Consider the following 20,222-nt stretch of genomic DNA (forward strand, 5'->3'; position numbering starts at 1 on the left):
TTGAGTTGTATGAGTTATTTATATATGTTGAATATTAACCCCTTATTAATCATATCATTTGCAAATATTTTCTCCCATTCAGTAGACTCTTTTTATTTTGTTGATGGTTCCCTTTGCTGTGCAAAAGCTTGTAAGTTTAATTAGGTCTCACTTGTTTATTTGTTCTTTGGTTTCCTTTGCTTTGGGAGAGGGATCAAAAAAAATATTGCTACAATTTCTGTCAAAGAGTGTTCTGCTTATATATTCCTCAAGGAGTTTTATAGTATCTGCTCTTACAGTTAGGTCTTAAATCCATTTTGAGTTCATTTTTGCATATGGTGTTAGAGAATACTTTTGTTTCATTCTTTTATATGTGTCTGTCTAGTTTTCTCAGCACTACTTATTGAAGAGACTATCTTTTCTCCATTGTATATTGCTGCCCCCTTTGTCATAGATTAATTAATCATAAGTACATGGGTTTATTTCTGGGCTTTCTCTCCTGTTCCATTGATTTATTTATCTGTTTTTGTGCCAGTTCCACACTATTTTGATTACTGTGGCTTTGTGGTATAGTCTGAAGGCAGGGAGTATGATTCTTCCAGCTCTGTTCATCTTTCTCTGGATTGTTTTGAGTATTTGGGGTCTTTTATGTTTCCATACAAAATTTAAAGTTATTATAGTCTTATGAAAAATGCCATTAGTTCTATTTTCTTGAATCTACCACCTCTGTGTGACTCCTCATCCAAACGTATTCTACTTCTATCTCCAACCCTCTTGTTGCACTAACCCTCTTTGATCACAGAAGTTCTCACTCATAATGGGACCTCATCCTTTTGGGAGTGAATATTTGCTATTGATTTCTGACAATTACCACTTTTGCAAATCCTATTCTCAGAAAAACCTGTGCACTGTTGTGGCTTTCTGAACTAAAGCCTATGACTTCAGTTGCTCCAAACAGTTATCATCTAGGATACTTAAAGGAAGAGAATGAGGAGAAAAAAAATCCAGTAATAATAGAGTGTGTGTCATACGACACACACTAAAATGTTTACTTCCTAAAAGTGAGGAATACTTCTTGAGTGCAAAAATTATATCATTTATCTGCTAATGAGGCTTCAGTTCATTCCATGTTCAAGGTCAGGAGAGGCGGCAGTGAGGAGATACCCCTCGTCCAAGGTAAGGAGCAGCAGCTGTGCTTTGCTGGAGCAACTGTGTAGAGATACCCCATGTCCAAGGTAAGAGAAACCCAAGTAAGACGGTAGGTGTTGCAAGAGGGCATCAGAGGGCAGACACACTGAAACCATACTCACAGAAAACTAGTCAATCTAATCACACTAGGACCACAGCCATGTCCAACTCAATGAAACTAAGCCATGCCACCCAAGATGGGTGGGTCATGGTGGAGGGGTCTGACAGAATGTGGTCCACTGGAGAAGGGAATCGCAAACCACTTCAGTATTCCTGCCTTGAGAACCCCATGAACAGTATGAAAAGGCAAAATGATAGGATACTGAAAGAGGAACTCCCCAGGTCAGTAGGTGCCCAATATGCTACTGGAGATCAGTGGAGAAATAATTCCAGAAAGAATGAAGGGATGGAGCCAAAGCAAAAACAATACCCAGTTGTGGATGTGACTGGTGATAGAAGCAAGGTCCGATGCTATAAAGAGCAATATTGCATAGGAACCTGGAATGTCAGGTCCATGAATCCAGGCAAATTGGAAGTGGTCAAACGAGAGATGCCAAGAGTGAACGTCAACATTCTAGGAATCAGCGAACTAAAATGGACTGGAATGGGTGAATTTAACTCAGATGACCATTATATCTACTACTGCAGACAGGAATTCCTTACAAGAAATGGAGTAACCATCATGGTCAACAAAAGAGTCCGAAATGCAGTACTTGGATGCAATCTCAAAAACAGCAGAATGATCTCTGTTCATCTCCAAGGCAAGCCATTCAATATGACAGTTATCCAAGTCTATGCCCCAACCAGTAACACTGAAGAAGCTGAAGCTGAATGGTTCTATGAAGACCTACAAGACCTTTTAGAACTAATACCCCAAAAGAATGTCCTTTTCATTATAGGGGACTGGAATGCAAAAGTAGGAAGTCAAGAAACACCTGGAGTAACAGGCAAATTTGACCTTGAAATACAGAACGAAGCAGGGCAAAGACTAATAGAGTTTTGCCGAGAAAATGCTCTGGTCATAGCAAACACCCTCTTCCAACAACACAAGAGGAGACTCTACACATGGACATCACCAGATGGTCAACACTGAAATCAGATTGATTATATTCTCTGCAGCCAAAGAAGGAGCTCTATACAGTCAACAAAAACAAGACCAGGAGCTGACTGTGGCTCAGATCATGAACTCCTTATTGCCAAATTCAGACTGAAATTGAAAAAAGTAGGGAAAACCACTAGACCATTCAAGTATGACCTAAATCAAATCCCTTATAAATATACAATGGGAGTGAGAAATAGATTTAAGGGCCTAGATCTGATAGACAGAGTGCCTGATGAACTATGGACTGAGGTTCATGACATTGTACAGAAGACAGGGATCAAGACCATGCCCATGGAAAAGAAATGCAGAAAAGCAAAATGGCTGTCTGGGGAAGCCTTACAAATAGCTCTGAAAAGAAGTGAAAAGCAAAGGAGAAAAGGGAAGATATAAGCATCTGAATGCAGAGTTCCAAAGAATAGCAAGAAGAGAAAAGAAAGCCTTCCTCAGCAATCAATGCAAAGAAATAGAGGAAAAGAACAGAATGGGAAAGACTAGAGATCTCTTCAAGAAAATTAGAGATACCAAGGGAACTTTTCAAGCAATGATGGGCTCGATAAAGGACATAAATGTTAGGGACCTAACAGAAGCAGAAGATATTAAGAAGAGGTGGCAAGAATACACAGAAGAACTGTATAAAAAAGATCTTCAAGACCAAGATAATCATGGTGGTGTGATCATCTAGATCACACCAGAGCCAGACATCCTGGAATGTGAAGTCAAGCGGGCCGTAGAAAGCATCACTACGAACAAAGCTAGTGGAGGTGATGGAATTCCAGTGGAGCTATTTCAAATCCTGAAAGATGATGCTGTGAAAGTGCTGCACTCAATATGCCAGCAAATTTGGAAAACTCAGCAGTGGCCACAGGACTGGAAAAGGTCAGTTTTCATTCCAATCCCAAAGAAAGGCAATGCCAAAGAATATTCAAACTACCGCACAATTGCACTCATCTCACACCCTAGTAACATAATGCTCAAAATTCTCCAAGCCAGGCTTCAGCAATACATGAACCGTGAACTTCCAGATGTTCAAGCTGGATTTAGAAAAGGCAGAGGAACCAGAGATCAAATTGCCAACATCCGCTGGATCATGGAAAAAGCAAGAGAGTTCCAGAAAAACCTCTATTTCCGCTTTATTGACTATGCCAAAGCCTTTGTGTGGGTCACAATAAACTGGAAAATTCTGAAAGAGATGGGAATACCAGACCACCTGACCTGCCTCTTGAGAAACCTGTATGCAGGTCAGGAAGCAACAGTTAGAACGGGGCATGGAACAAGAGACTGGTTCCAAATAGGAAAAAGAGTACGTCAAGGCTGTATATTGTCACCCTGCTTATTTAACTTATATGCAGAGCACATCATGAGAAATGCTGGGCTGGAAGAAGCACAAGCTGGAATCAAGATTGCAGGGAGAAATATCAATAACCTCAGATATGCAGATGACACCACCCTTATGGCAGAAAGTGAAGAGGAACTAAAAAGCCTCTTAAAAAGTGGAGAGTGAAATGTTGGCTTAAAGCTCAACATTCAGAAAACGAAGATCATGGCATCTGGTCCCATCACTTCATGGGAAATAAATGGGAAACAGTGGAAACAGTGTCAGACTTTATTTGGGGGCTCCAAAACCACTGCAGATGGTGATTGCAGCCATGAAATTAAAAGAGGCTTACTCCTTGGAAAGAAAGTTATGACCAACCTAGATAGCATATTTAAAAGCAGAGACATTACTTTGCCAACAAAGTCTGTCTAGTCACAGCTATGGTTTTTCCAGTGGTCATGGATGGATGTGAGATTTGGACTGTGAAGAAAGCTGAATGCTGAAGAATTGATGCTTTTGAACTGTGTTGTTGGATAAGACTCTTGAGAGTCCCTTAGACTACAAGGAGATCCAACCAGTCCATTCTAAAGGAGATCAGCCCTGGGATTTCTTTGGAAGGACTGATGCTAAAGCTGAAACTCCAGTACTCTGGCCCCCTCATGCAAAGAGTTGACTCATTGGAAAAGACTTTGATGCTGGCAGGGATTGGGGGCAGGAGGAGAAGGGGACAACAGAGGATGAGATGGCTGGATGGCATCACTGACTCGATGGACGTGAGTCTGAGTGAACTCCAGGAGTTGGTGATCGACAGGGGGGCCTGGCGTGCTGAGATTCGTGGGGTCATAAAGAGTCGGACACGAATGAGCGACTGAACTGGACTGAACTGAACTGAGGTTTCAGTTATAGGGCTATGCTAACAGAAGATCCTTATGGAAACTTTAGGTACATAAGTGCAAAAAGGCAAGTCCTCATAAAGTATCATGAAGGCAACCTAGACTGTAGGAAGCCAGTTAATTTTTGACTGCAGAAAAGATGTACTGGTTTAGCAAAAAGTATCAAAATCACTTAGCCTAGGTTTTAACCTTCAGGAAATTCTTAAAAAGGAATGATTTAGAAATTCCCATCTCAAATAACAATGATCAATACAAAAGAGGAAAGGGCTTGGTGGGGAACTGATATGTAGATGCTATAGAGAAAAAGGAAGGGAAATAAACCATAGTTTATTAACATATGCGGACTACTTTGATATGGAATAGTTGCAAACTGTGAACGAACATTTATTTATTTACTTGGATCTTGTTTGTTTATTCATCAGCCACTCAATATGTTTTGACTGGGAGTTTAACCCATTTACATGTAATTAAATTACATGTAAATTACTGATGGAGAAGGGCTTTCTATTGCCATTATACATTGTTTTCTGTATGTCTTTAGTGACTTTCCTCTCTTACCGCCTTTCATTGTGTTTTTTCTTTTTTTAATATAAATTTATTTATTTTAATTGGAGGCTAATTACTTTACAATATTGTATGGGTTTTGCCATACACTGACATGAATCCACCATAGGTGTACATGTGTTCCCCATCCTGAACCCCCCTCTCACCTCCCTCCCCATCTCATCCCTCTGGGTCATCCCAGTGCACCAGCCCCGAGCACCCTGTATCATGCATTGAACCTGGACTGGCAATGTGTTTCACATATGATAATATACATGTTTCAATGCCATTATCCCAAATCATCCCAACCTCACCCTCTCCCACAGAGTCCAAAAGACTGTTCTATACATCTGTGTCTCTTTTGCTGTCTCACATACAGGGTTATCATTACCATCTTTCTAAATTCCATATATATGCATTAGTATACTGTATTGGTGTTTTTCTTTCTGGCTGACTTCACTCTGTATAATAGGCTCCAGTTTCATCCATCTCATTAGAACTGATTCAAATGTATTCTTTTTAATGGCTGAGTGATACTCCATTCTGTATATGTACCATAGCTTTCTTATCCATTCATCTGCTGATGGACATCTAGGTTGCTATTATAAACAGTGCTGTGAAGAACATTGGGGTACATGTGTCTCTTTCAATTCTGGTTTCCTCAGTGTGCATGCCCAGCAGTGGGATTGCTGGGTCATATGGCAGTTCTATTTCCAGTTTTTAAAGGAATCTCCACACTGTTCTCCATAGCAGCTGTACTAGTTTACATCCCCACCAACAGTGTAAGAGGGTTCCCTTTTCTCCACATCCTCTCCAGCATTTATTGCTTGTAGACTTTTGGATCACAGCCATTCTGACTGGCATGAAATGGTACCTCATTGTGGTTTTGATTTGCATTTCTCTGATAATGAGTGATGTTGATCATCTTTTCATGTGTTTGTTAGCCATCTGTATGTCTTCTCTGGAGAAATGTCTATTTAGTTCTTTGGCCCATTTTTTGATTGGGTTGTTTATTTTTCTGGAATTGAGCTACAGGAGTTGCTTGTATATTTTTGAGATTAATTCTTTGTCAGTTGCTTCATTTGCTATTATTTTCTCCCTTTCTGAAGGCTGTCTTTTCACCTTGCTTATAGTTTCCTTTGTTGTGCAGAAGCTTTTAATTTTAATTAGGTCCCATTTGTTTATTTTTGCTTTTATTTCCAATCTTCTGGGAGGTGGGTCATAGAGGATCCTGCTGTGATTTATGTTGGAGAGTGTTTTGCCTATGTTCTCCTTTAGGAGTTTTATAGTTTCTGGTCTTACATTTAGATCTTTAATCCATTTTGAATTTATTTTTGTGTGCGGAGTTAGAAAGTGTTCTAGTTTCATTCTTTTACAAGTGGTTGACCAGTTTTCCCAGCACAACTTGTTAAAGAGATTGTCTTTACTCCATTGTATATTCTTGCCTCCTTTGTCAAAGATAAGGTGTCCATAGGTGCGTGGATTTATCTCTGGGCATTCTATTTTGTTCCATTGATCTGCATTTCTGTCTTTGTGCCAGTACCATACTGTCTTGATGACTGTGGCTTTGTAGTAGAGCCTGAAGTCAGGCAGGTTGATTCCTCCAGTTCCATTCTTCTTTCTCAAGATTGCTTTGGCTATTCTAGGTTTTTTTGTATTTCCGTACAAATTGTGAAATTATTTGTTGTAGCTCTGTGAAAAATACCATTGGTAGCTTGATAGGGATTGCACTGAATCTATAGATTGCTTGGGTAGTATACTCATTTTCACTATATTGATTCTTCTCATCCATGAACATGGTATATTTCTACATCTATTAGTGTCCTCTTTGATTTCTTTCATCAGTGTTTTATAGTTTTCTATATGTAAGTCTTTTGTTTCTTTAGGTAGATATATTCTCAAGTATTTTATTCTTTTCGTTGCAATGGTGAATGGAATTGTTTCCTTAATTTCTCTATCTTCTCATTATTAGTGTATAGGAATACAAGGGATTTCTGTGTGTTGATTTTATATCCTGCAACTTTATTATATTCATTGATTAGCTCTAGTAATTTGCTGGTGGAGTCTTTAGGGTTTTCTATGTAGAGGATCATGTCATCTGCAAACAGTGAGAGTTTTACTTCTTTTCCAATTTGGAATCCTTTTATTTCTTTTTCTGCTCTGATTGCTGTGGCCAAAACTTCCAGAACTACGTTGAATAGTAGTGGTGAGAGTGGGCACCCTTGTGCCCACTGACTTTAGGGGAAATGCTTTTAATTTTTCACCATTGAGGATAATGTTTGCTGTGGGTTTGTCATATATAGCTTTTATTATGTTGAAGTATGTTCCTTCTATTCCTGCTTTCTGGAGAGTTTTTCTCATAAATGGATGATGAATTTTGTCAAAGGCTTTCTCTGCATCTATTGAGATAATCATATGGCTTTTATTTTTCAATTTGTTAATATGGTGAATTACATTGATTGATTTGTGGATATTGAAGAATCCTTGCATCCCTGGGATAAAGCCCACTTGGTCATGGTGTATGATCTTTTTAATATGTTGTTGGATTCTGTTTGCTAGGATTTTGTTAAGGATTTTTGCATCTATGTTCATCAGTGATATTGGCCTGTAGTTTTCTTTTCTTGTGGCATCTTTGTCAGGTTTTGGTATTAGGGTGATGGTGGCCTCGTAGAATGAGTTTAGAAGTTTACCTTCCTTTGCAATTTTCTGGAAGAGTTTGATTAGGATAGGTGTTAGCTCTTCTCGAAATTTTTGGTAGAATTCAGCTGTGAAGCCATCTGGTCCTGAGCTTTTTTTTGCTGGAAGATTTCTGATTACAGTTTCAATTTCCGTGTTTGTGATTGGTCTGTTAAGATTTTCTATTTCTTCCTGGTTCAGTTTTGGAAAGTTGTACTCTTCTAAGAATTTGTCCATTTCATCCAAGTTGTCTATTTTATTGGCATATAGTTGCTGATAGTAGTCTCTTATGATCCTTTGTATTTCTGTGTTGTCTGTTGTGATTTCTCCATTTTCATTTCTAATTTTATTGATTTGATTTTTCTCCCTTTGTTTCTTGATGAGTCTGGCTAATGGTTTGTCAATTTTATCTATCCTTTCAAAGAACTGTCTTTTGGCTTTGTTGATTTTTGCTATGGTTTCTTTCGTTTCTTTTGCGTTTATTTCTGCCCTAATTTTTAAGTTTTCTTTCCTTTTACTAACCCTGGGGTTCATTTCTTCCTTTTCTAGTTGCTTTAGGTGTAGAGTTAGGTTATTTATTTGACTTTTTTCTTGTTTCTTGAGGTATGCCTGAATTGCTATGAACCTTCCCCTTTGAACTGCTTTTACAGTGTCCCACAGGGTTTCGGTTGCTGTGTTTTCATTTTCATTCGTTTCTATGCATATTTTGATTTCTTTTTGATTTCTTCTGTGATTTGTTGGTTATTCAGCAGCATGTTGTTCAGCCTCCATATGTTGGAATGTTTAATAGTTTTTCTCCTGTAATTGAGATCTAATCTTACTGCACTGTGGTCAGAAAAGATGCTAGGAATGATTTCTTTTTTTTTTTTTTTTAAATTTACCAAGGCTAGATTTATGGCCCAGGATGTGATCTATCCTGGAGAAGGTTCCATGTGAGCTTAAGAAAAAGGTGAAATTCATTGTTTTGGGGTGAAATGTTCTACAGATATCAATTAGGTCTAACTGGTCTATTGCATCACTTAAAGTTTGTGTTTCCTTGTGAATTTTCTGTTTAGTTGATCTGTCCATAGGTGTGAGTTGGGTAATAAAGTCTCCCAATATTATTGTGTTATTGTTAATTTCCCATTTCATACTTGTTAGCATTTGTCTTACATATTGTGGTGCTCCTATGTTGGGTGCATATATATTTATAATTGTTATATCTTCTTCTTGGATTGATCCTTTGATCATTATGTAGTGGCCTTCTTTGTCTCTTTTCACAGCCTTTGCTTTAAAGTCTATTTTATCTGATATGAGTATTGCTACTCCTGCTTTCTTTTGGTCTCTGTTTGCATGGAATATCTTTTCCAGCCCTTCACTTTCAGTCTGTATATATCCCTTGTTTTGAGGTAGGTCCCTTGTAAACAACATATATAGCGGTCTTGTTTTTATATCCATTCAGCCAAGCTTTGTCTTTTGGTTGGGGCATTCAACCCATTTACATTTAAGATAATTATTGATATGTGTGATCCCATTGCCATTTATTTTATTGTTTTGGGTTTGAGTTTATACACCCTTTCTGTGTTTCCTGTCTAGAGAATTTCCTTTAGCATTTGTTGGAGAGCTGGTTTGGTGGTACTGAATTCTCTCAGCTTTTGCTTATCTGTAAAGCTTTTGATTTCTCCTTCATATTTGAATGAGATTGTTGCTGGGTACAGTAATCTGCACTGTAGGTTTCTCTCTTTCATCACTTTAAGCATGTCCTGCCATTCCCTCCTGGCCTGAAGAGTTTCTATTGAAAGATCAGCTGTTATGCTATGGGAATCCCCTTGTGTGTTATTTGTTGTTTTTCCCTTGCTGCTTTTATTATTTGTTCTTTGTGTTTGATCTTTGTTAATTTGATTAATATATGTCTTGGGGTGTTTCGCCTTAGGTTTATCCTGTTTGGGACTCTCTGGGTTTCTTGGACTTGGGTGATTATTTCCTTCCCCATTTTAGGGAAGTTTTCAACTATTATCTCCTCAAGTATTTTCTCATAGTCTTTCTTTTCATCTTCTTCTGGGACTCCTATGATTAGAATGTTGGGGCATTTAACATTGTCCCAGAGGTCTCAGAGATTGTCCTCATTTCTTTTAATTCGTTTTTCTTTTTTCCTCTCTGTTTCATTTATTTCTACCATTCTATCTGCTACCTCACTTACCCTGTCTTCTGCCTCTGTTATTCTACTGTTGGTTCCCTCCAGAGTGTTTTTGAACTCATTTATTCCATTATTCATTATATATTGACTCTTTTTTATTTCTTCTAGGTCCTTGTTAAACCTTTCTTGCATCTGCTCAGTCCTTGTCTTCAGGCTGTTTATCTATGATTCCATTTTGATTTCAAGATTTTGGATCATTTTCACTACCACTATGCAGAATTTTTTATTGGGTAGATTCCTTATCTCTTCCTCTTTTGTTTGGTTTGGTGGGCGTTTATCCTATTCCTTTACCTGCTGGGTATTTCTCTGCCTTTTCATTTTGTTTATATTGCTGTGTTTTGGTTGGCCTTTCCGTATTCTGGCAGTTTGTGGAGTTCTCTTTATTGTGGAGTTTCCTCACTGTGCATGGTATTGTACAGGTGGCTTGTCAAGGTTTCCTGGTTAGGGAAGCTTGTGTCGGTGTTCTGGTGGGTGGAACTGGATTTCTTCTCTCTGGAGTGCAATGTAGTATCCAGTAATCAGTTGTGAGATGTCAATGGATTTGGTGTGACTTTGGGCAGCCTGTATATTGAAGCTTAGAGCTATGTTCCTGTGTTGCTGGAGAATTTGCATGGTATGTCTTGCTCTGGAACTTGTTGGCCCTTGAGTGGTGCTTGGTTTCAGTGTAAGTATGGAGGTGTTTGATGAGCTCCTATCGATTAATGTTCCCTGGAGTCAAGAGTTCTCTGGTGTTCTCAGGATTTGGACTTAAGCCTTCTGCTTCTGGTTTTCAGTCTTATTCTTACAGTAGCCTCAAGACTTCTCCATCTGTACAGCACCGATGATAAAACATCTAGGTTAAAGATGAAAAGTTTCTCCATAGTGAGGGACACCCAGAGAGTTTCACAGAGTTCCATGGAGAAGAGAAGAAGGAGGAGGGAGATAGAGGTGACCAGGAGGAGAAGAGGGGAATCAAAAGGGGAGAGAGCAAGCTAGCCAGTAATCACTTTCCTATGTGCTCTCCACAGTCTGGACTGCTCAGAGATGTTCACGGAGTTATACAGAGAAGAAAAGAAGTAGGAAGGAGACAGAGGTGTCTAGGAGGATAAAGGGGGGAATCAAAAGGAGAGAGACAGATCCAGCCAGTTCACTAAGTGTTCTCCACAGTCCGGAACACACAAAGAGATTCACAGAGTTGGGTAGAGAAGAGAACGGGGAGGGAGGAAATAGAGGCGACCTGGTGGAGAAAAAGGAGAGTCCAAATGGGGAGAGAGCAGTCAAGCCAGTGATCTCGCTCCCAAGTAAAAATGGGTACTGAAGATTGGGTTCTTAAAGGTACAAAATTGATAACAAACACCAAAGAGCAAAGATTAAAAATCTAGAGTAGAGGTTGGATTCTCAAAAATACCATAGTAAAGAAAAAACAAAGTCACAAAAGTTATAAAATATATATATATGAAGTTTTCTTTAAAAAATAGGGTCTTTTTTGCAAAATAATAGTAGGTTATAAAAAAGAAAATTAAAGAAGTAATAGAGGACTTAAAATAAAAAAAAATTTTAATTTGAAAAATGATAATAGTAAGAATATATCTAGGACATTCTCTGGTGTTGTTGTGGACGGTGTGGGGTCAGCTCATTTTCAGATAGTTCCTTAATTTGGCTTATACTTCTCAAGAATTATAGGTCCCTTCCTATGTAGTCGGTGCTAACTATAGGGTTTTAATCTATTACACCTGTCACTTCCAAGGTGGTTCCCTCTGTTTGTTTCAGCTTCTTCTGTTTGCTGGTCTCTTCCGTGTCTATAGCCATGAAATTAAAAGACACTCCTTGGAAGAAAAGTTATGACCAACCTAGATAGCATATTCAAAAGCAGAGACATTACTTTGCAGACTAAGGTCCGTCTAGTCAAGGCTATGGTTTTTCCAGTAGTCATGCATGGATGTGAGAGCTGGAATGTGAAGAAAGCTGAACGCCGAAGAATTGATGCTTTTGAACTGTGGTGTTGGAGAAGACTCTTGAGAGTCCCTTGGACTGCAAGGAGATCAAACCAGTCCATTCTGAAGGAGATCAGCCCTGGGATTCTTTGGAAAGAATCATGCTAAAGCTGAAACTCCAGTACTCTGGCCACCTCATGAGAAGAGTTGACTCATTGGAAAAGACTTTGATGCTGGCAGGGATTGGGGGCAGGAGGAGAAGGGGACGACAGAGGATGAGATGGCTGGATGGCATCACTGACTCGATGGACGTGAGTCTGAGTGAACTCCGGGAGTTGGTGATGGACAGGGAGGCCTGGTGTGCTGCGATTCATGGGGTTGCAAAGAGTCGGACACAACTGAGCGACTGAACTGAACTGAACTGAACTGAACTCAGTGTCTAATTTCCACCCTGACACAAGGGGGTGGGGGGAGGTGGTGGATACTTTTTTAGGCTCATTTGTTCAGTCGTGCTGTGGGGAGGGAAGAACCCTGCAAACAAATAACACTGGAGTGTGTTCACACTGTCTTGGCCACACTGGGTTTGCCCCTGCTCACGGAGTGTGTGCTTTCCCTGTCTACACTGCTTAGGCTCTAGGTTGCTCTGCCGGGAACTGTCTGAGGCCAGCCCTGGGTTGTATGCACTTCCCAGGTCTAAGCCACTCAGGTTCAGGTACTTGGGTACTCCACAAAGGCGCAGACTCTGTTGGGCCTACATTTTGTATCCTTCCCAGGTCTGAGCAGCTCAGGTGATGAGGTGCTTGGCGAGCACGGTCGTTGAGACTTATCGCCTCCCCCATCCCTGCCAATCGGTTTTCTGGGTGTACAACCAGCGCACCTTCTCAGGTGTGCCGTGTGTCTCTTCTGGAGCTGATCTCTGGCTGCGACCTCCCCCTGCGGATGTTGACTGTCCAGAATCCCAAAAAGTCTTGGTTAGCAATGAAGCCTGCTTGCAGTTTGGTAGTTGTTGCCTCTCTGGGGCCTCGATTGCCCCCTTCCTGCTCTGGCCGCCCTTGCCTGCCTGTCTCTGGTGGGGGATAGGCCAGTCCACAGCTGGCTAGCTCTGCTCAGTCCTTTGTTCTGTGAGTGGGCCTGGTGGTGTCTTAGGTTAGAGTTTCTGGCGGGATAGCTATTCCACAGTCTGGTTTGCTATCTCAAGTTAGTTCCCTCAGATTGCCCTTGGGGCATTCAGGCCCGGTCCTTACCCTAAGCAATGCAGCCCGTGCCTCCCTTCCCAGCCCCTGCTTGCTGGTGGTGGATGTGGGCATCTGCGCTGCTTCTCTGGTAGGGGAGTATTACGTGTCCCACCTGGGCACGTAATCTGTGGGTTTAAATTATTTATTTATTTATCCTCCTGGTTCTGTTGCCCTCTGAGGTTCCAAGGCTTGCCACAGACTCACCAGTGAGAGTGTTTCTTGTTTGGAAACTTCTCTCTCTCTTTTTTTTCAATTTATTTATTTATTTTTTTAATTTTATTTTTACTTTATTTTACTTTACAATACTGTATTGGCTTTGCCATACATTGACATGAATCCACACACACACCCATGGACAGATCAACTAAACAGAAAATTAACAAAGAAACGCAAACTTTAAATTTTACAATAGACCAGTTAGACCTAATTGATATCTATAGGACATTTCACCCCAAAACAATGAATTTCACCTTTTTCTCAAGTGCTCACAGAACCTTTTCCAGGATAGATCACATCCTGGGCCATAAATCTAACCTTGATAAATTCAAAAAAATCAAAATAATTCCAAGCATCTTTTCTGACCATAATGCACTAAGATTAGATCTCAATTACAGGAAAAAAACTATTACAAATTCCAACTTCTCTCTTTTTTAAGTCTCCCTTCCTGGGATGGATCTCCATCCCTACCTCTTTGTCTCTCTTTTTATATTTATATTTTTTCCTATCTCCTTTCAAAGACAATGGGCTGCTTTTATGGGGCCTGATGTCCTCTGCCAGCATTCAGAAGTTGTTTTGTGGGATTTACTCAGCATTCAAATGTTCTTTTGATGAATTTGTGGGGGAGAAAGTGGTCTCCCCATCCTATTCCTCTGCCATCTTAGGACCGCTCCCCAAACATTTAATTTTAGCTATTCTAGTGGGTATACAGTGCATCCTATTGTAGTCTTCATTTGCATTTCCCTGATGACTATGAAAAGCAAATGTTTAAAACTGTTACAAAATAATATTGGAAAATAACTTAACCTTCTGCCCTGGTTCTTTGAAGGAGCAGAACCAAGTCTGATTAAGAGGAATATTACAAACACAGTCTGCTAGAATGGCAGCATACAGACACTGAAGCCTCTCTAGGATCCTGCCTGTTAGCATTAGACGTATGAATACTGGATCACTGCATGGAGGTTTGCTGATGCTCCCAGATACTATTATTACCAATATTGTTATGCATATTTTTATTTTTTTGTTTATTCATTTATTTTTGGCTGTGATGGCTCTTTGTTGCTGTGTGTGGGCCCTCTCTAGTTGTGGTGCACAGCCTTCTCATTGCAGTGGCATCGCTTGTCATGGAGCTAGGGTTCTGTGGCATGCAGGCTTCAGTAGCAGCAGCAGGTGGGCTCAGCAGTTGTGGCTCTCGGGCTCTAGAGCATGAGAACTCAGTATTTGTGGCACAGGGGCTTAGTTTCCCTGTGGTATGTGGGATCTTCCTGGAACTGGGGTTGAAACTGTGTCTCCTGCACTGACAGGCAGATTCTTAACCACTGGACCTCCAGGGAAGTCCTGTTTTGTTTACTTGACTCCTGAAAGATGAAAAAGCAATTTTGCCTGTGCAAATAATTTATCCATGCCTCTTTAATTCCTAGAAATATGATGTTACCAGTAGAAAAAATTTTTTTCTTCTTAAAAACACTGCAGAGAACTCTTCTTAAACATTAGAAAACAAAACTGCTAGATTTTGTGTCTCTTCAGTCATAATAAATCAGCTCAATTAAACAAGTACCTGTAGAGTACCTTCTATTTATCGTGGACTTTACTCGGATGCTGGGAATACAAAATTGAATGAGCTATGCCATCAAGATGTGCACTATCTCGTAAAGGATGCATAGTTATGTAAATAATTAGGACTGAATGTGGTAAATGCACCAATAAAGGCCTATGTGCGACAGAGTGGAAAACAGAAAGAGTGACCATTTGTGTCAATGTAAGGGGAATACAGGGCTTCCCAGGTGGCTCAATGGTAAAGAATTTGCCTGCCAAGCAGGAGACTCAGGTTTGATCCCTGGGTCAGGAATATCCCCTGGAGAAGGACATAGCAACCCAATCAGGTATTCGTGCCTAGGAAATCCCATGGACAGAGGAGGCTGGCAGGCTATAGTTCATGGGGTCACAAGAGTTGGACATGACTTAATGACTAAACAGCAGCAGCAGCACCCAGAAGGATGCTACATAAAAAAATCATCTGATGTGGACTTGGGCAGATGACTCAGAGTTCAGTGGGATGGGGAAGCAGAATAGAAACTTCAGGCTTAGCCAGTGGTATAAGTTCAGATCCTGAAGGGTTTTACAGCATGTTAACATCCCTTAATTTTGTGCTTCAGAGGGTGGGAATGAAACAAGCAGTTTAGACAAAGCTTATGACTTGATAAACTTGGTCAGTTTATGACTTGATCAGATTTGCAGTTTAGAACAATAACCATGGTGGCACAGTAGCTGATGGTGTTCTTTTTATTCTGACATCGCTGTCTATCTGTATTATGTGATGAAATAAATAAACATTTATGTCGTTGTTTTTGAGAACTGAGATTTTCTGTGTGAAATGAAAATGTAGGATGAATGAGATTAAGTAAAAGTCCTATAGATATTTAATTGTAAAGATCAGAATGAGCTCATGATATAGTTACCTTTTAAAGAAAATTCTTAACTATCCACTGAAAAGACTTAGAAACAAGTAGCAAGGGGTACCCCAACAACCTCATTTTGGTCTCTAAATACCTTTTTTCACTAAAAGGAACAAGGGCTCCTTTGAGAAATGGGTGCTTGTAGTTCTGAGTCAGGAAATATATTAAATAATCCTGAAACATATTATTATATTAGAAATCAAAGCTATCAGAAAGAAGTCAGAACAGAGCAAACTAGTGGTCACCAGTAAGGAGGGGCAATATAGACTAGGTGGGGGAGCAGGAGGTACAAAGTATCTAGAGCAAGATAGGCTACAGGGATGTGTTGTACAACACAGGGAATATAGTCAGTATTTGTAATAACTGTAAATGGAGTGTAATCTTTAAAAACTATATTTAAAAATTTTAATTGTAAAAAAAAAGAAAGCAAACTCAAAGAGGCTTCCTTTGGGTAAGATTAGCCACTTTGAGGAAAAAATAACTGCAGTGGACTACATGCGTGCTAAGTCACTTCAGTTATGTCTGACTTTTTGCAACCCAACCCTATGGACTATAGCCTGCCAGGCTCCTCTGTCTATGGGGATTCTCCAGGCATAATGGAGTTGGTTGCCATATCTTCCTCCAGGGGATCTTCTCAACCCAGAGATCAAACCCATGTGTCTTATATCTCCTGTACTGGCAGGTGGATTCTTTACCACTAGCACCATCTGGGAAGCAGAGGACTAAGACATATCAGATGCTTGAATTTATGAATAAAATATTAAATAATAAATTATTAGTAATTGTTACTACTTAATAATTATAATAAATGATACCAAAAAATAGTAGTCACCTTTGGAGGATAGTAGAGATCTAACTGAAAACTGTATATTGTCACCCTGCTTATTTAACTTATATGCAGAGTACATCATGAGAAACACTGGGCTGGAGGAAGCACAAGCTGGAATCAAAATTGCCAGGAGAAATATCAATAACCTCAGATATGCCGATGACACCACCCTTATGGCAGAAAGTGAAGAGGAAATAAAGAGCCTCTTGATGAAAGTAAAAGAGGACAGTGAAAAAGTTGGCTTAAAGCTCAACAATCAGAAAAGGAAGATCATGGCATTTGGTCCCATCATTTCATAGAAAATAGATGGGGAAACAGTGGAAACAGTGACAGACTTTATTTTGGGAGGCTTCAAAATCACTGCAGATGGTGACTGCAGCCATGAAATTAAAAGACGCTTAGTCCTTAGAAGGAAAGTTATGACCAACCTAGGCAGCATATTGAAAAGCAGAGACATTGCTTTGCCAACAAAGGTCTGTCTAGTCAAGGCTATGGTTTTTCCAGTAGTCATATATGGATGTGAGAGTTGGACCACAAACAAAGCTGAGTGCTGAAGAATTCATGCTTTTGAACTGTGGTGTTAGAGAAGACTCTAGAGAGTCCCTTGGACTACAAGGAGATCCAACCAGTCCATCCTAAAGGAGATCAGTCCTGGGTGTTCACTGGACAGACTGATGTTCAAGCTGAAACTCCAATACTTTGGCTACCTGATGCAAAGAGCTGACTCATTTGAAAAGACCCTGATGCTGGGAAAGATTGAGGGCAGGAGGAGAAGGGGATGACAGAAGATGAGATGGTTGGATGGCATCACCAACTCAATGGACATGAGTCTGGGTGAACTCTGGGAGTTAGTGATGGACAAGGAGGCCTGGCATGTTGCAGTTCATGGGGTCACAAAGAGTCAGACATGACTGAGTGACTGAACTGAACTGAAAACTGGTAAAAGAAAGAATCAAAGATTTATTTTAACCTGTCTTTCCTACATAAACTACCTTAGAATAACCAAATTTTAATAAGGGAAAGTTTTCATTCTAGAAAATAATATGGTGTGAAATTTACCCTTTTGCCAGTCTTTAAAAATAACTAGGCAATGACCATCAATGAGTATTAACAGAAGGAAAACCAATCAGGCATTTTGTGCCCGCTAACAAAATCACACACTACTACTTATGAAGTCATTTTGAAAAGAAAAGGTGAAATTACATCATATCAAGCCTCAAGGTTTCACTTTCCCCTTTAGGAAATATGGGAGAGAAGTGTCTACTGAAGAACAACAGAAACGCAATCAACAAAATCCACAATGTGAGAAACTATTGAACAAATGTCTTAAGTTATCCAACAAATTATATGGGGGAAAAAAGGAGAGAAGAGGCGTGTGGTCTTTGATCCTGATTAAATCGAATTTCTAAAACTTTAAAGAATTTTGTCTCATAACTTTATGAGACAAGCAATAAAATCTGAACATTGATAATATTTGATATTAAGGAACCATTATCAGTTATTTTCAGTGTGATCATTATATTATGGTTATGTATAAAATAAGAATCTTTACATTTACATTTTAGAAATATAAATTAAAATATTTATAAATGATGAAATTTTAAAGGGAGGAAAGAGAATGGGGTAAAAATGAAGCAAGACTGATTATTGTTGAAACTGGGTAATGGGATTCTTGGGGGTTTACTACACTATGCTGTATACTTTTCAAAAATGATTTTTTAAAGTTGCTTTTGAAGGGCAATTTTATTTCTTTAATATCTGATTCAGAACAAGGGAAGTTCAACTCACCACAATCTCTAGGTGCTGATATTGGCACCCTGAATTTCTTGCCCAAGTGTCCATCTTTCCTTCACAGAGCTCTCTGTAATCATCATTACATTAATGTTCACCTTGTCATGCTTTACAGAGAGGTCAGAGGTTTTTAAAATTTTTATTAATTAATTTATTTATAACTGTGCTGGGTCTTCGGTGCTATGTGGCTTTCCCTAGTTGCCACGAATGGGGGTTTCTCTTCCTTGTGGTGCGGTAGCGTCTTTGTTGAGGAGACAGGCTCTAGTGCACAGGCTCAGTAGTTGTGGGGCCTGGGCTTAGTTGCTCCCAGGCAAGTAGGGTCCTCCCTGGCCAGGAATGGAACCCATGTCCCCTACATTGGCAGAGGTATTCCTAACTGCTAGACCATCAGGGAAGTCTCGAGGAGGTCAGAGTTTGGAGAGCTAGTCATGTAGTCCTTTTCAAGTTGCCTCAGTTATCACTGGGCCCAAGGATGTCTGGTTTCCTGTTTCCTTGAGTAAAGCACAGTGCATATTGCCACCAGTGAATTACTAGACTATTTCAAGAGTGCTCTTTTCTGCCTGGTGGACTTCCCTGGTGGCTCAGATGGTAAAGCGTCTGCCTACAATGCGGGAGACCCGGGTTCAAACCCTGGGTCGGGAAGATCTCCTGGAGAAGGAAATGGCAACCCACTCCGGTATTCTTGCCTGGAAAATTCCATGGACGGAGAAGCCTGGTAAGCTACAGTCCATGGGGTCGCAAAGAGTTGGACACGACTGAGCAACTCCACTTTCACTTTCACTTTTCTGCCTAGTTTTTCTTTAGAACAGAAGGGTTTCCAAAAATGGCCTCCAAACCATTTTGTCCTTGATGTCCCTGACTTTCACACTAAATCAAAAGGGTCTCACTTAACATCTTCTCAAGTGGGCTCCCTGTGTGTAGCCCATGCCGCTGCCATGATGATTGAGTTCCCACTAGCTTCATCTTACGCCTGCATATGCCTGCACTGCAGATTTTCCTGAGGAGTTAGAAGTAATAAATGAAAATTACACAAAGCACAAAAAAGGCAACACGTAAATAGAATACTAGCTGTTTCACTGCCCCAAAGCCTCTCAGCCATCCTGCCATCTCTAGCCATCTTCTTTTCAGAATCAGCCAGAATATTGTGGGTCCACACCTCTCTGTCCTAGGCTTTCTCCAACATCTCAGCATTTGGATCTCCATCATGGACCAGTGAAGACTCTAAAAATTATTCCTTCTTTAATATGAAAGCCCTAAGCTCTTCTTTGTCTGAACCTGACCCAGAGGGCCAAAATCTGCTCACGCATTTTACTGAACAAATGTGCAGCTGTCTCTCCAACAGGAATTCTGATTTCCTCTAAGCTAACAAGCTCCAACTGGTGCTTACCTTCCAGGATAACAAGCTTTTACAATAACGTTTTTCTCTTTTCCTTTCACAATATTTCTCCTTAAACTGCAGTAGGCGCTATGACTTTCCTTACACATTGAAAGAAAAAAAATAAGATTATCAATTATGCACATAGAAAAAGAACATCTAGTTGGGAGCAAATATACCCACAATGAATATACCCAGAAAACTATATATATTTTTACTATTTACTTTGTGTTTGGGGATGTGTATTGTCTTAAAATATTATCTAGAATGGGAAAAATGACCTTCCTGTACTGTGACTAAATTTTGCTTGTTTGTGGTAAGCTGACCTATTGTGAAGCTGAAATTATAAACATACATGGAAAAGCAGCTTAAATGTGCTACTTACTAATAAGCATAAAATGATGTAGAAGCATGACACATTTTAAAAACTACCTTCTGGAGTTGGGGTGATGACAATGAAAGTCACTATTTCCCGAGGGCATGTGATGTTATACTTCTAAATGCTTCACATTGGTGCACTTGATTACCTTAATCA

At 39.8% G+C, this 20,222-nt stretch overlaps 1 protein-coding gene across 2 annotated transcripts in view; it reads left to right on the forward strand.

The window, feature by feature from the left end:
• The window catches only part of LOC105609869 (soma ferritin-like), a 78,229-nt gene that overhangs the window by 36,215 nt on the left and 21,792 nt on the right, over positions 1-20,222 (forward strand). Inside the window, exon 5 of one of the 2 annotated variants that reach the window (XM_060416583.1) lies at positions 16,594-20,166. The exons of the other annotated variant lie outside the window; for it this stretch is intronic. The gene's annotated coding sequence lies outside the window, so the exon portion shown is untranslated. Of the gene's footprint in view, positions 1-16,593; positions 20,167-20,222 lie in introns of those variants that run through there. 2 annotated transcript variants of the gene reach the window in all.

The sequence above is a fragment of the Ovis aries genome, chromosome 1 (genome assembly GCF_016772045.2).
Source record: "Ovis aries strain OAR_USU_Benz2616 breed Rambouillet chromosome 1, ARS-UI_Ramb_v3.0, whole genome shotgun sequence".
Classification (NCBI taxonomy): Eukaryota; Metazoa; Chordata; class Mammalia; order Artiodactyla; family Bovidae; genus Ovis; species Ovis aries.